The sequence below is a fragment of the Oenanthe melanoleuca genome, chromosome 3 (assembly GCF_029582105.1).
Source record: "Oenanthe melanoleuca isolate GR-GAL-2019-014 chromosome 3, OMel1.0, whole genome shotgun sequence".
Lineage (NCBI taxonomy): Eukaryota > Metazoa > Chordata > Aves > Passeriformes > Muscicapidae > Oenanthe > Oenanthe melanoleuca.
In genome coordinates this window covers 12,685,548-12,700,930 of record NC_079336.1, presented here as the reverse complement: position 1 = coordinate 12,700,930, position 15,383 = coordinate 12,685,548, and positions in this window count along the sequence as shown.

Genomic DNA, 15,383 nt, shown 5'->3' with positions numbered 1-15,383 from the left:
TTTTGCTAAGCATCTAACTCTAATTTCTTTAATATGCAAAGCAAAGATGAAAACAGTGTCATGATGGTAGCTTGAAATTTGTTTGCTTCCTGGGATTTAAACATGTGGACACAACAAATGATATCTGGCTTCCAGCTGAGACCAGAACTGGGTTTCCAGCTTGATTCAAAACATACTTCTCTCAAGAGTGTGTAGGGCTTGAGATGGTAGTTGTTTTTTTTTCCAGGGTGGTTATGGAGATTCATCTTTATAAGCAATGAAAAGCAGTGTAATGTTAGGTTTAAAATGACATGTGGAAGAAGTCCATTCAGTATCAGAGCAGTTTGAGTGTGTGTTGTGTGCCCATCTCTGTGTGACCCTGGCACAGCTAATCATCACCAGCAGAATATCAAAAGCTATTATCTGTAATATTCACCCTTGGTATATTTAATGTCCCAGAAATTATATATTTCACTCTCTCCTCCCAGAAAAATAGCCTCAGAATCCCTGCAGCTTGTTCCTCTGTGGCCAGTGGTGCAGCAGTACATGAATTCCTTCAAGCTGGCTCTCTGTGGGTTGACTGGTCCATGCCTGATGTTGCAACCCCATCACCCATGACGAATTACACATGCAACTCTTGCAAAATTGTATTCTGAATAAATAAAGGCCTGGAACTTTATCCCTGTCTTTCTTCAGCAAACAGGATCTTGGGTAGGATGGAAAGGAACAGCTTTGTGTGCTGGCATGAGGCTGTGTGTGCACCTGCATAAATGAGCAGTCCCAAATGGGAGAGGGGGTGGGCATGCACTGTTCTGCTCTTGCACCAAGCTGGGTAAGAAGCTGGAACAGGAAATTATGGCATGTTCCTCAGCTGCTTCAGAGCAATATAGCTTATTTCTCCAGCAAGAAGAGCTAGAAAGGTTTGGTGCTTCTGCAGGCTGGAGATTTCCAACAAGCAGCGCTGGCAGCTGATGGGAGGTAGTAGCATCCTGGTCCTCACCTTTTTGGGAAGCCCTTGCCCATGCAAATATACAGGTTTTGTACTTGAAAATTTGTGTTACCTTGTGCATATACAGAAAAATAACAGGGAAAGCAAACAGCTCAGTTCTTAAATTCTTTAAATACCTTCGGATGGGTTTTGGCACACAGAGTTTTAGGTTTCTGCAGGAAGGGTGCCTCAGCTTCTGATGGTTCATGGAGACCAAATCTGCCCAGCCTGTGGAGCCCAGAGAGTGATTTATGTCATCCTAAAGCAGACACTGATATTCGATCAGATTAGTGGTGCCATACACCCATTGCCTGAGAACTATTTTGGTTTTAAAACAGTGATCAAGTCATGTAGCTCAAATATAAAATGCAAAGTTGTAGTCACCAGAAATCAAGAGCTGTATCCTACTTTTAGCCTGACACAAAGGCTAAGAAAATGAAAATAATAATTTACATTCCCATTGGTTTCCATGGGCCTTGAACAAGGGCATTAAACATAAGAAATAAAATAAGCATGTATGCAAACAGATATTTATACATTCAAAATTATGCATTTAAACATAATAAAGTAGAATATATCTATTAATATGCTAATCCTATTAAAATGTAAACTTGGGTTGCAAATTCTTTGGGACAAGAATGGGAGGTTTTCTCTCTATACTTGTATATAGCAGCATAATAAAGTCTGGATATGCCTAGAACTGGGGGACCTCCTGACTACTGAAGTAAAATTAATATAGTAGAATGGTTGAATAGTTTTAGGATCAAGTACAATATGTCCTATCTTATGAGATGAGCAGCCTCCTGCTATTCTTCAGACAAGGCCTCTGCTCTTTTCTAATTGAATTCTTTGTGGATTTTTTTGTACAAATTTTATCTATGAACTTTGGCTGCAACTGACCTAATATTGCAAAACCCATTTCTCACAGAACCTAAGCAGGCTTTAACCCAGCTTTTGAAAGGAAAGCAAAATATAATAATCTATTTCAGCAACTGGACTCAGAAAACAATCTATTAAGGGTAAATGAAAACAAATAATTTTTCTTCTATTGTCTTTCTCTGATAAAAGGTCACATAAAAATCTCATAAACTGAGGTATTGCTTGTCATTTTAGATGTTCCCTGTATACCTTGGAAGATCAGTTCAAGAAAAAACATACAGTATATTTTCTGAAGGATTTTTTTAAAGCAATAATATTTTTAGTTACATCAAACACTGCATTACATTACACTCTGTATAACTATACTTCAGAGTAAGCAATCATATCAGATTTATGAGATAAAAAAAGAGATTGAATTTTCTTTAAAGTTTAAAATTACAGGCTTGGTAAGCATGGTTTACTGGTTTATAAAACCAAACTGAACGAGACAGTGTCAACAGTGATCCTCTCTGATATACACTGAGGTTTTGTACAGTCCTGTTTGGTTTATTGCTGTTCATTTTGTGAATTTATTTATTTATTTACTTGTTTGTTTGTTTGTTTGTTCATGCTCAGTCCTGACAAGTAGTGGAAATATTTCCAGGAGCAAGGCTTTTGTGTTGATAGTCATAGCCTTGAACTTCTGTAGGGAAGGTGCCTGTGCCAGTCTAGTGAGCTGCCCACCTTGATCCATCTCCCATGTTTGGACCTGATTTCAGGTACTCCAGGGCAAGAATTCTCTCTCCAAGGGTCCTCAGGCTGCAGGCAGTTTGCAAAGTCTGTCTGGGGTTTCAAAGCATCCTCTTACCTGAAGCCAGCACTGTCAGACCCAGGTGGGCACCCCTGTGTGAAGGGCTGTGGAGTTCAGGACAGTGCCAGGAGAAGATGCTGCAGCCTGGTTTGCTACACCCCAACCCATCCTTTGGATGGTTTCACACAAAAAGAAGTGTTGCAAGGGCCAACTCAGTACCTTCATGAGGTGGAGGTCCTCTTGTTTATAACCCAGTGTGGTGTTTCTTGTAAAAGGAAATGCAGTTGTAAAGGAATATTGTTTCAAATTATGTGTACTTAGTGTTTGGTGGAGGTTATTGCAACACACATTTGCTGATCTATTAATTATGGTAGGTTAATTATAACAAATCCTCCTTCCTTACTCAGAATGAACAGCCTGCATGAAGGGGAGGTTGTGAAACAGGGTAAGAGAAAGATTCATTTAATTTATTTTTAAAAAAGGGTGAAATTAGACAAAGAGAGAGGAATGAAGAGCACTGTCTCTCATCCCTTCTCACAGCTTGATACATTCCTTTCTTTATGGTTCCTTTCTTTATTGCCACTCTCACTTGTTCCACTTGCCATTGCAATGCATAATTCCCAGTCAACTCATTCAAGTATTTCATATGTTCACACATGACATCTTTCCAGCTTGTACTGTAGTGCTTTCTCCTCTCATATTTTAGCAAAAGTTTTGTAGTTGTAGGGGTTTTTTTTAAGACCTCATCTTCTGGAGTGTTTGCTTCTGCCCCTGATTTAAACTCTGTATTTATGTCTCTTATGATTATACAGTGAAACTAAAATGACAGAAATGCAAAAGAATATTTTCATATTTTTTTTTTTTTTTTTAAAGTTCAGAGTTTTTAAAAAACCTGTGTGTGTTTTGGAGGCCTGACTTGTTTGTTATTTTTGGTGCTGAAGCTGAACTGAACTACAAAAGCCAAGATATGTTGTAAGCACAGCTCTAACTACTGTGTTGTAATCACATTTCATTCATGCTGAGGGCTTATATGGCCACTGAAAGGAATGCAGTCCTGGCCGAGTACTTTTCCAGTGAAAAAATGTTAATTTGTTCCATGCCACCTGTTTTTTTTGTGTACCTATGTTCAAAGTCAACTTCCACTGATTACCCCAGGTAAGACACAGAAGGAGAGAGGAGGGAACTAAAGTTCTATGCAATTTCTAGACTTCTCAGAAGTTCTTCAAGAGCAGTGAATTTTAAAAGTTTTGTGGTTTAGTGGTTTTTATAATATACATAGTTCTGCAACTCAGTATTCCTCTGCAAAATATCTCAAATGTCAGAAATAAAAGATAATAAAAACAATGCACATTATCAGAGCAACTTGAAAAGCACTTAGCTGGCCATTACACACCAGGAACCTCCAGGAGCAATGCTGTTTTGATCCCATTTCTGGCCCGTGACATGTTGGAGGTAGCTTACATGTTCCAGATCTGTGCTCAGAAATAACTATCTGAAGCTGAGTTTCAATATGCAAAACATATTTTGTATAATTATTTATTTTTATTAGTTAGGTATTTAAATATATATTACATCTATGTAAATATTGCCTATAATTAATACCATATGATATATATTAAAATTATTATATAGTGTAATAAAATATATGTGAGTGTAATTAGAAAATACTTACACATTTACATCTATGTATTTATATATAGATAAAACCAGAGGCCATTCTGTGGTCTCTTCTGTTCTGTTAGGTAAGGAACGAGTTCTCATGCTGCATGACAAAGGGTTTTTCATCAGACTGCTCTGTCACTCCTTTCATATAAACAGGGCCAAGCAGAACCACTAGTGACAAAGGAGCAGGTTGCAGATTTTATTTTCACTCTAGGGCAAAATGACTCAGGTGGCTGATGGTACCAATGCCTACAAAAAATAGGAAAAATTTAGGTGGAACGAGTGCAGAAGGCTGATTGAAAGAACTGAAATCTCCATAGTCATCCAGTGTCTTCTTGATCTGAATCTATTAATTTTGCCCTTCCCTTCCCTTCCCTTCCCTTCCCTTCCCTTCCCTTCCCTTCCCTTCCCTTCCCTTCCCTTCCCTTCCCTTCCCTTCCCTTCCCTTCCCTTCCCTTCCCTTCCCTTCCCCTTCCCTTTCCCTTCCCTTCCCGTTCCCTTCCCTTCCCTTCCCTTCCCTTCCCTTCCCTTCCCTTCCCTTCCCTTCCCTTCCCTTCCCTTCCCTTCCCTTCCCTTCCCTTCCCTTCCCTTCCCTTCCCTTCCCTTCCCTTCCCTTCCCTTCCCTTCCCTTCCCTTCCCTTCCCTTCCCTTCCCTTCCCTTCCCTTCCCTTCCCTTCCCTTCCCTTCCCTTCCCTTCCCTTCCCTTCCCTTCCCTTGTCCTGTGAATGGTGCTGAGGCTCCTGAGCCATGAATTGAGGAGTCCACTGAAATAAATTATTGTTATAGAAAAAACTCTGTTGTGCAGTTTCTCTCTTTCAAAATCCACAGCCTGAAAGGGAAATATCCCCTCTTCCATTCCCCACATGTTTGGAGAGTCATACAGAAACTGAAAAGAGTGGGCAATTTTTGATTTTTTGTAATTGCCACAAGACACTTGAGGCTTTAAGCTGTAGCTTAACCACTACCCCCAACTCTTATTACATTCAATCATACTTGAATGCACTGTAGCAGAATTTAATTTAGATTTTGTAAGATTTGGCCTTTTGAAATCAGCATAAATTATAATGTTCCAGTCAATAGTTTGTCCAACAGACAGCAAGTCACTTGATTTTGCTTTAGAATGTCTCAATCTGTTAAACAATAGAGCTTTTCTTTGCTGAAGTGGGATTGGTGTGCATTCAGTAAGAATAAGCTCATTCTAACAGCTTTTCTTTGCTTTTCTGTTTTAAAGAGAGAGAATTTGTAAATACTCCGTATTAAATTTGGTAGCAATCTGTGAACCATGCTGATAAAAGAAGAATTGACCCAAACTACTCAACCTCAATCTAATGAGATCAAAAGACATCAGGTAATTTTAGCTTATTTGCTTGGGGTGGTTTTTTTGTAGCTTATTTTTTCACAGCTATTTAATTGTTTGTTCTGGGATTTTTTCCCCTGAAAACAGGACTTACACCATTTTTCTAGCTAAGAATGAACCAGAAATCCCACAAGAAGGATTCTTTTTATCTTTTCTGGACAATATAATTATGTGCTAACTTCTCAGTGTGGTTAACTGAATAGGATGTTGCTAATTACTAATCACCATCAGGACAGGGAATAAATATGAAACCATACATACCCAAGATACTTTCCAGATGGAGGAATAGGTTTGCTGACTTTAACCTTTTGTATATTGATTTTCCCAGTCCTGTTTCTCTTCACTATATTGCAGACCAAACACTGTAAGGAGCTGAAGGAGAAACTTTGGCACAAAGCTCCTTCTTAAACCAGCACCAAGATATCCCAGCTATTCCAGGTTAAAATAAGGCTGATTCCTCTATTTCTAGGACTATTGCCCATGGCTTATGGTGTTGGGGTTCACATGGAATACTATTGCAATCAGAAAAATTAATTTGCCAACATAAGCTAGAGGTATATGTTCTGATTCTTACTCCTTGTCAATTCTAATCAGTTATTTTCTGAGAACTGTTTTGGTTGAATATCACAAGCAAATTATTCAAACATTAATCAATAATGAGAAAAACTAAGCCTAGGTTCTACATGGATTTTTTAAAAGCCCTGTGGTAGAAATTTTGAACCAGATAAAGAGAATCAAAGCACAGAAATTTGCCACACTGAGGCCAGATTTTCATTAGATGTCCTACAGGGCCACTGAATTATTTTTCTAATTTCTAAATGAAAATACAAAGATTTTAAAAATGATTACATTGAGATGTACATCAGTAATGTACACAGTAATGTACACAATAAGTTCAAAAGTAATGACCATCTGCTCTCTTGGGATTTGGCTCCTTATTGAGCAAGATACTTTTAGGTATTTTTTCAGGGGGAAAAAAAAAGGCTGATTTTTTTCCTTTTATTTCCTTGCTGTCTTTCTGCCTGGATGCTGCATCCAATTCCCTTTGAATCCTGGGATATGCCTGTAGATTGGGGGGTGGGTGGGTATTCAGCTTCAGTTTTGCTTTCATTTGGAGTCATCCCACACTCTTAATTATGCCCATTTGGTAAAATCTGAATCTCTGTAAACCAGAACCTTGGGTCTGGAGTTTCTATGGTCTGTAACAGTGGTAGGATTTTTTTTTGTTTTTGTGGGATTTTATTTTTCTTTCTTCTTTTCTTTTTTTTTTTTTTTTTTAATTTTTTTATTTGTTTTGTTGTTGTTAGTGTTGTTTGTTTGCTTGTGTGTTTTTTGTTGTTTAGGTTTTCTTTCTTTTTAGAGAAGAATGGATGTCCTGTCATTTTTTTCCGGTCATTTCTTAGGGGAAATGAAAAAACAGCCATGGCTCTACATTATGGCCTTCCTTTCTGCTTAGCTTTAATTTTAGTCATCTTTTGCTGGTTCCTGTTATACCCAGTTCCTGAACTCTCAATACAATAAATGTTATTGTTCCTGGAGAATGAGTTGCATGGATGTCAAGTCATCAACAATCAGCTGGCCAGCTGCCTGAAGCCTTTTTTGTTTTCTTCATGGGACATAACTCCAAGTACTTATTCATACAAATGATTCTTACACACCTAAGTAGACCTATTGACAGTGGTGGTGAATTGAAGGTGGGAAAAAACCAAGGTTGGGCAATGTCTTTTAAATCTAGGACTGAAGTTCTAGTTCTAGCTGTCACAATTCTTCAGCTGATGGCATACATTTACTTGCTTTTGGCAACCTATACACCCCTATACTATTTTTATTTTTTAAAAAGGCAGATAGAAGAAATCAAATTCAGAAGAAGCAAATTGTTTTGCAAATAATTTCAAAAGCAAGGAATGATGTGTTTAGGGCAAAGATAGAGGCTCTTGATATGTTTAGTAAAAATATTAAATTGGGTCTGCCTCATGCTATTAGAATCTCATTGAGTACTGATTTCTCTGAAAAAACATACTAGTACAGAGAGATTGTTGTCTTCCTTGATATACCAAACTCTTAAGTTCAAGACTGTGGAAGACAGATGTGACAAATTTGACAATGACACCATCTAAAGAGGAGGAAGGAAGCTGAAAAGTAAAGACTAGTTATTAGAGAGTGATATAATGAAAGGGAACATTATGCTTCTTGCAGTAGCAGGAATTAATATTAGTTTGTTCAATAATAAAAGATGAAACCCATAGAAATTTGCAATACATTTTAAGCAAACATTCAGAGAGTCTCAAAATTAAGCTAAAAAGGGAGAAACCTACTTTGAACTTGCTTAAAGTGGAAGTTTCAGGCAAAAATCACTTATTATCATTCAATAAGATCACATAAGCTTGAATGACTGGTATCTGAGGGAGTGTCATGCAGACTTCTGAATTTACTATCATGAAGGTCTTCTGCCACTCCCACAGGTATCATTACATGGGATGCTCCCCCACCTTGTTTAATGTGCAGCATTTTTCCTTTCTCCTCACCTGATATGAATTCTTCTCAGCTGCAGGGTCCCTTTCTGGGGCCACCAAGCAGCACCTGTGTTCCTCACACACAAGGAGGGGGGGAAAAGGTGGGATTCACTCACTTAAGCACAGGTGTCTGGCACTGCTTGAGACACCTTGGGCTGGCCTGCCCAGCTCTCAGCTGCTGGTTGAGACAATGCAGGTGTTCTCCAAGGTCAGTGCCAGGTCTGTCACACCATCTCAGGTATTATTAAGATACCTGCTTAGGTCTCTGACAGTGTTTTACATGTGAGCTTGGTATCTGGGCTGTGTGTGAAGTTCAAAGAGCTGCTCATTTTGTTCTAGTCACCTCCATGTGGCCCCTGACAAGACTCACAGAACCTGATGACATCTTCAGCTTTACTTCTCAGCAGTTTATAGCCCCTCACCCCATCTCCATAGCCTGCTCCCTGCTCCCCAGGTTACCTGCTCAGCTCAGCACCCACCACCCCCCAGCCCTCTGCAGGGTCTATCTGTTCCAGCCCAGTGCAGATAGAGTGCTTGGCAAGTGTCAGTGACAGTCCTCTAGCTCACTGGGGAAGGATGAGAATCCTCTGCTGAAAGGAAGCTGATTGTTCTTTCTGTTAGAGTCCACCAAAATCTATACAGAGGGCACCACAGCAGATGGATGCAAAAATAACTCGAATACAGGAATTCTGAAATGCCATGAGCTTCCCTTCCCTTCCCTTCCCTTCCCTTCCCTTCCCTTCCCTTCCCTTCCCTTCCCTTCCCTTCCCTTCCCTTCCCTTCCCTTCCCTTCCCTTCCCTTCCCTTCCCTTCCCTTCCCTTCCCTTCCCTTCCCTTCCCTTCCCTTCCCTTCCCTTCCCTTCCCTTCCCTTCCCTTCCCTTCCCTTCCCTTCCCCCTGTTCAGTAATTCTGCCTTTCTGTTGTAAAGTCAGAATCCCTCATCTTCATTTTGGGCATCAATTATACTGATGACAACATGAAGTGTCTGTGCAGTGACTGGAACTGTGTGAACTTTGAACAGAGGATTTGTTTCCCAAAAGTTAATTTGACATTTCCTCTTCTTGTCTGGTTGTCTGGTTGCTTTGGTGTCTTACAAAAATATATTTCTTCTTTTTTCTTCTCCTAGTAGCTGGAGCTGGTAGCTACTTCTCATAGAGTGGATTCTTTTCTCTTTTACATCCTCTTTCAAGGTGAATTTTAATAATATCTCATGTGGTACAAACAATCTTAGTAATTTTAGTATTTTGTAAAATGTCTTTTTCTTTTAACATTAAAAAACCCTCACAACAACCTATCAGGAAACCCATATTTAGTTTTTTTTCCACAGTGGAAACTGTGAATTATTTATAACAGTAGTTTGATTATATTAAAAAGCACAATCCCAAGTCTGCAGTACATTACTGGCTCCATTCCTTGCCTAAAACAGGCGTGTTTATATTTTTCCTCAGTAAATATGTGATAATTAAATGCAAATAGACCATATTTTTCAAATGAATTCCCAACCCTGGAAACTTGGATGATGATAATCTTGCCTAATAAATGCACAACTGCAAGTGAAATCAAAGTTTACTGAAGCAGAACATTCTTAGCAGTCAGTAGCAGCCATCATTTAGTGAAAAAAAATCATACAGGATTAATATAGACACATCATTGAAAAATGGATAGCCCAAAGGTGTTTTATAATTATGGAGTATACCTAAGTATTAATTGAAAACACTGTGCACTCTTTATGGGATGTTCTCAGCTAATCCATTCCTTTAAATTATTAGGCTATATTGAAGTCATGCCTAAGGCTGCCATCAGCTCTCTTGCATGTTCCCCATTGTGTGTGTTATCCCCTGTTTCTAGGTCAGCTTTTCAGCCTTTTCCTTTCCCCTTGTGGAAGGAAGCAATTTCTCTCCCATACATTTCATTTATGAAGAGACATGTGCATGTTTCCTGGCTGGCAGCACCTGGTCCTCTCCCTCTCCCTTACAGCCTGAGCTCCTGAGTCTCCCTTGGAGCTAGAGGAAGGATTTTTGTATTGCCCTGATAGTTCTCTCATCCCATGAGCAGCTCTGTTTCCCCCTCTTTTTGATGAACCGTGTTTCTCTGATGTCTTTCCAGATCTGGGCTGAAGGCAGAGGAGTGCAGAATCCCAGAGAAGAGATCCTCAAAGAAAGGACTAAGCCTGTCCAGCCTGCAATGAGAAACTGGCACATCCTCTGCAGCCATCCTTGTTCCCTCCTCCTTTTCTCATTCTTCCCAGAATGCTCCACTTTTACACAGCTGTTTTAGAACATCTGGAAATATATCATCCTGTGCCCTTAAGAAGAGCCTCTAAGCGTGGGATTTTGTCTCAGTGGCAGGATGCTGGCCAGCAGCCAGGCATTGTCTTTGTTCTACCTGCCTGGTTGTTCTCCTTGTCCCAAATAACTCAGTTTTCCTTTCTGGGGTTCCTGTAGCTGCACTCCCAAGACCACATTTGTAAGGTATTTGGAGAGACTCCTATGAGTATATCCCCTTCTTTCCTTATGACTTCCTCACATTAAAACTATTTTCCCCCTTTAACTAATTCTCCATAACAGTGAAAGACAAAGGCTTCATTTTGTTCACTCTTTATGACCTTATGAATGGGGAAGAACATTATACAGCCCATAGGAAGCACGAATTTAGTCTGATGGCTATTCCTTCTGTAGCTCTCACTTTCATGCAGTACTGTTTTCTGCCCTGAACCTGGACCAAGAGAGCAGTTGCAGGGGAGGGAAAGGCAGGTTCCTGGAAGAAGGAGTAGCTGACAGGATGTTGCTTTTGTTGGAAAAGATCCGTCCTGTTGACAACAGGGAGGACCCAGTAAGGCTGAGTGTTAGCTACCAACCAGGCAGCAGCTGCCAATCAGATTGCAGAGGCCAAACTTTCCTTCTTCCTGCCAAGAAAAGGCATTTAAATAAAGACTGAAGTATGATTTCAATTTCACTCTGTTAATGCAGACAGCAGAAAAACACAGTGACTCACTCAATGCATTCTTGCCTGTTCAATAAATAAAATTTTCTCCCAGAAGCCTGCAATTTTGCATTGGTAGAGAGGCATAGTGAGCACTTGTTCCTAGGATGTACACAGCACAGCAGCTGAGATTTCCTGCTCAGAAAGGCCAAGAAATGAACGTGTTGGAAAGTTCTCAAGAAAGGCCACAACTTACATTAATTTTCTCTTTCCTTCACAGATATAGAAATAACTGCTTTAAAAAATATGAAGGGACAATAGCTAATCCTATTGCCACAGCTTTAAATCTTAAAAAACCCAACCTGCCTCAAAGCAGTCCCCCCTTTACCCTTGTGTCCTGTAGCTCTCTCCATGATATATGGTGAGGGGAGCGAGACAAAGGGGATGTCTGAAGGATGTCTTGCCACAGACAAGGCTGTAAAATTACTGTGTAAACTACACATTTACTCCATAGCACTGCTACACTAAACAGTGATGGGTAGGGGAGATGTTTTTTTCTCTAAGTCCTCCCTTGCTTGTTGTCCTAATGCCTGAGCAGTTCCTCAGTCACATAGCAGGGTGACCCCCAAAAGCTGGCAAATATATTGGCCAGTGGCATTGTTTGTTCTTTATCTGAAGGTGACCAGGAGATATGAATAACACTTTAATTTTGGATTTTAGATGCAAGCCTGAGGTTTTCACTTTATGTAATGCTTTCTGAAATGTCCTGAAAAGAACTGAAGAGTTAGGCTGTAGTCCAGGAAAGGAAATGAATGGTAGAAATGATACATAATCTCCCCTGACATCCTGTTAACATAGCCTCGTGCTCAGCCCAGGAACTCTGCCTTGCAGAGCTGGCAGGGTGTTTTTGCAGCCCTGTCCTGGTTTGCTGTGTACCTCAGCCCTTGGTGCATGCCAGGATCTCTGTTTGCTGCTGTGACTCCTGGCCCTGCTCAGGTCTTACAGGCTCAAGGCTCTTCTCAGGCATACACAGCCTGGCTCAAAGCCTGAGAATGCAAGGAAAAGGTTTTAACTGATTCAGGAAGTTGTGCTCAAGTCCTTTGGGAGGAGCTGGGATGAAGGACAGGAAGTACAATGTAATGTGAGGTGGGTTTTTCCCCAAATAATTATTTATTTATGAATGTATTTATTGACTTCTTTGATGTTTTAATCACTGTGGAAGCACAGCAACCTGATGGATCTCTATTAACATACATTTAAATACAAAAGGGGCAGTTTACTTTTCAGCAGTTTGAGCACCTGCAATTCACATTAGCTCCAGCTGGAATTCTGTGTGTTCAGCAAGTTAAATATCCAGTAAACAATGTTTTAACAGCATTGACTTTAGGACGAAATCATAAATGCACGAAAACAGGACAAAGTCTATAGCTCTTTGTAGCTATATTCAAGCTGTTATGCCTCTTGCTCCTGGAATAGAAGGCTGGAAAAGATCTCAGTGGCTGTGGATTAGCTCAGCTTTGTAATTATAGCACCTGAGATGAGAGCTGCTATTTTGCTTATATTAGATAACCAACCCAAAATTGTCATATGAAAGGAGGATTAATTTTTTATTTCAATACTAAAACCAAATTAATCTTTGAGCTGAATTAGTCTGATTTGCTAAGTCCTGCAGGCCACCACCTTTCTTGTTTAATGTGATGAAATTACTAATTTTCCATTTCTGGTGGGAAAAATTGAGAGGGTGTAACTTTGTGCAACCTTGTTTTGCTTCTGCAATATGCCCTTCCCCACAGAATCTCATTTGTGCTGTTTGCCATCTAATATCCACTTCTGGAAAAATCATGATGCAAAAATTGAGTATCTTATTAAACATCCTGAACCCAAGTATTTGTGCATACTGAGTAACTTGACCTACTAAATGTGATCCATTAAGAGAGACTTAAAGGACCACTCAGGCCAGTCCCAAAGTGTATTAACCTGTTTTGAAATGCCTGGAAGCTGTGGGAAATGCCCACTGAATATGCTAACAAAGGGAAACTAGAGGGCTTAAATGCAGCCAGAAAAGAAACAAAACAAATTTTCTATCTGCTTTGGTAAGATATTACTGACTCAAGAGATTATACACACCAGAAATGAGATTTTGAGTCCTGCTCTTGGAAATTACCCCAACAGGAAAAGGCTACATCCTTCCTTGGATTTAAAAAATATTGTGAGAAAATCCCGTCATTGTGCTTGCCTTCCCCACCTCGTGCAGAGTACCAGGGAGTCATCAGAAATTCTTCAGTGTGCTGACAGAGTCTCTGACCCTTTGGAGGATTATGGAAGTGTATAAAAAGAGAAGTGAGCAGTCTGGAGCACTCTTTCTTGCTTTCTTGCACAGATATATCAGAGTTTTTCTCTATTCTGATGTCACTTCACACAGCAGTGGACTTTGAGGAAAAAAAGAGCTGAAAATGCTCAAAAATGAACCTTTATCTACTTCAGAGGAGTAAGAAAGCCAGAGGATGGAGAGCATAGGAAGCCCCTGTGTGAAAAAACAAACAAACAAACAAAAAAAGCACACAGTAAAGAGGAATAAGGTCCCAAACTGCCATCCTGTAAGTCTGAGGAAATTAAGAACATAGATATTACTTAGAAATGGGGACCAGAGCAGGTAGAACATTGACTAGGTTGTCACAGAATGCCCTGTCTAAAGTGGTGTGGTCCAGGGGAATCCCTTCCCTCTGAGCTGGGACCAGGGATTCATCATGCCTCTCACTGAGCAAAGGGCAGCCCCTCCTTTGGAGCAGTCAGATTATTTATCCAGTGCCAGGAGCACCTTCTATTACATCTCTTTCAAAGGGATTTTTTCAGATTCATGAAAATTAGGGAAGTGCTCAGATGAAATGCTGCTGTTTATTATGAAAGCTTCCCTCAGATCCCTGTTCTTCAGGGCCTGTGTTATGAGCCTGTTTCTCTTTTGCAATCCCATTTCTAATACTTCTTTCAGTAAACAGCAGCTGACCCTTGTAAGTATGTGGTTCTGAGTGGCCCCAGGCTCTCACCTCTAAAAGACTGAGCTGTGCTGTTGTGTGTGCTTCAGCATGGGTGGAGGGCAGGAGGGGAGGGCTGGGTGTTTTTGGTAGGGTGAGGGGTGTGGGTGTGCAGTGAGTTTGGGATGGAGGGGACTATCATAGGCTCAGGCAGGTCTTGGTGCTCTGCAGCTGGTAATTCTGCTGCTGCTGCCCACAAATGAAGCAGTCTTGATGGGATTGTGGAGGAACTAGGAGAGTCAGGGAGGTTGCAGTTTTATGACACAAAACAGGAGAGAGGAAATCTCTGAAGTGATATCTGCTTGTGGTTTTGCCTTTATTGTATATGACAGACAGTATTCCTGAGACCTGAGGCTCTTTAGCTTGGTTTTCTGTTCTAGAAAACTTGGTGTGATCATTTATTTGGGACAGGGAAAAGATGTGGCAGAGTCTGATTGATCTTCCTCCAAAAAGAGGAAGATGATGACCACACATGCTGCTGGATAAATAAGATCCCAGCATGCCATTAGATATCTAACTGGCTCTGGGACTACAAAGATGTGTTTATTGTTTGTAAGTTTTGCTATTTGCACAGTGCTTGCCCAAGGCCTTTGTGGCCAGGTTCAAATCCTTTTATATTCCTCCCACTGAGTAGTGGTTTATTTTGCTACAAATCATTTCCACACCTCATGTGAGACAGATGCCATTGTTTGCTTCTTTTCCATTAGATTTGGATGGGGATCACAAGGGATTCTTGTACAAATCCTACAGAACAGATCCTATCACACAAATTTGGGACATTTTGTCAGCACCTTGGCCGTTCCTCAGTGACTTCCATGTGCTCTCAGAGAAATTTCCTGGTATGTTGGTCAGCACTGGTGGGCCTCCCTCTTGATGGAGGTCTCAACCAAAAGTAATTTTCTTCAGCAAACCTGTAGCAATTCTATCTTTGATACTAGAAATTCAAATGTCATCAGTTTCATGCATGATAAATTAGAAGATATGAATAAGGTACAAGATGAACATAGCTTATATATACATATCTGTTTCTAATATATAGCTCTAATGTTGTCAATGTATTTTAAGTCCACTCCTAATTGAACCTTTTCCTTTATTTTATAGGCAAGAACTAAGCCCCTCTTTCCCTGCTTTTAGTTTCTGATTGTTTCCTATTCACTGAACTTTCCTATATTACTTGGTGATAAGGACTAGGGAGAAATGAATAGGTTATCAAAATAAATCAAATATGTAAAGATGTGGGTGATGCCAAGTCTTCTAAGTC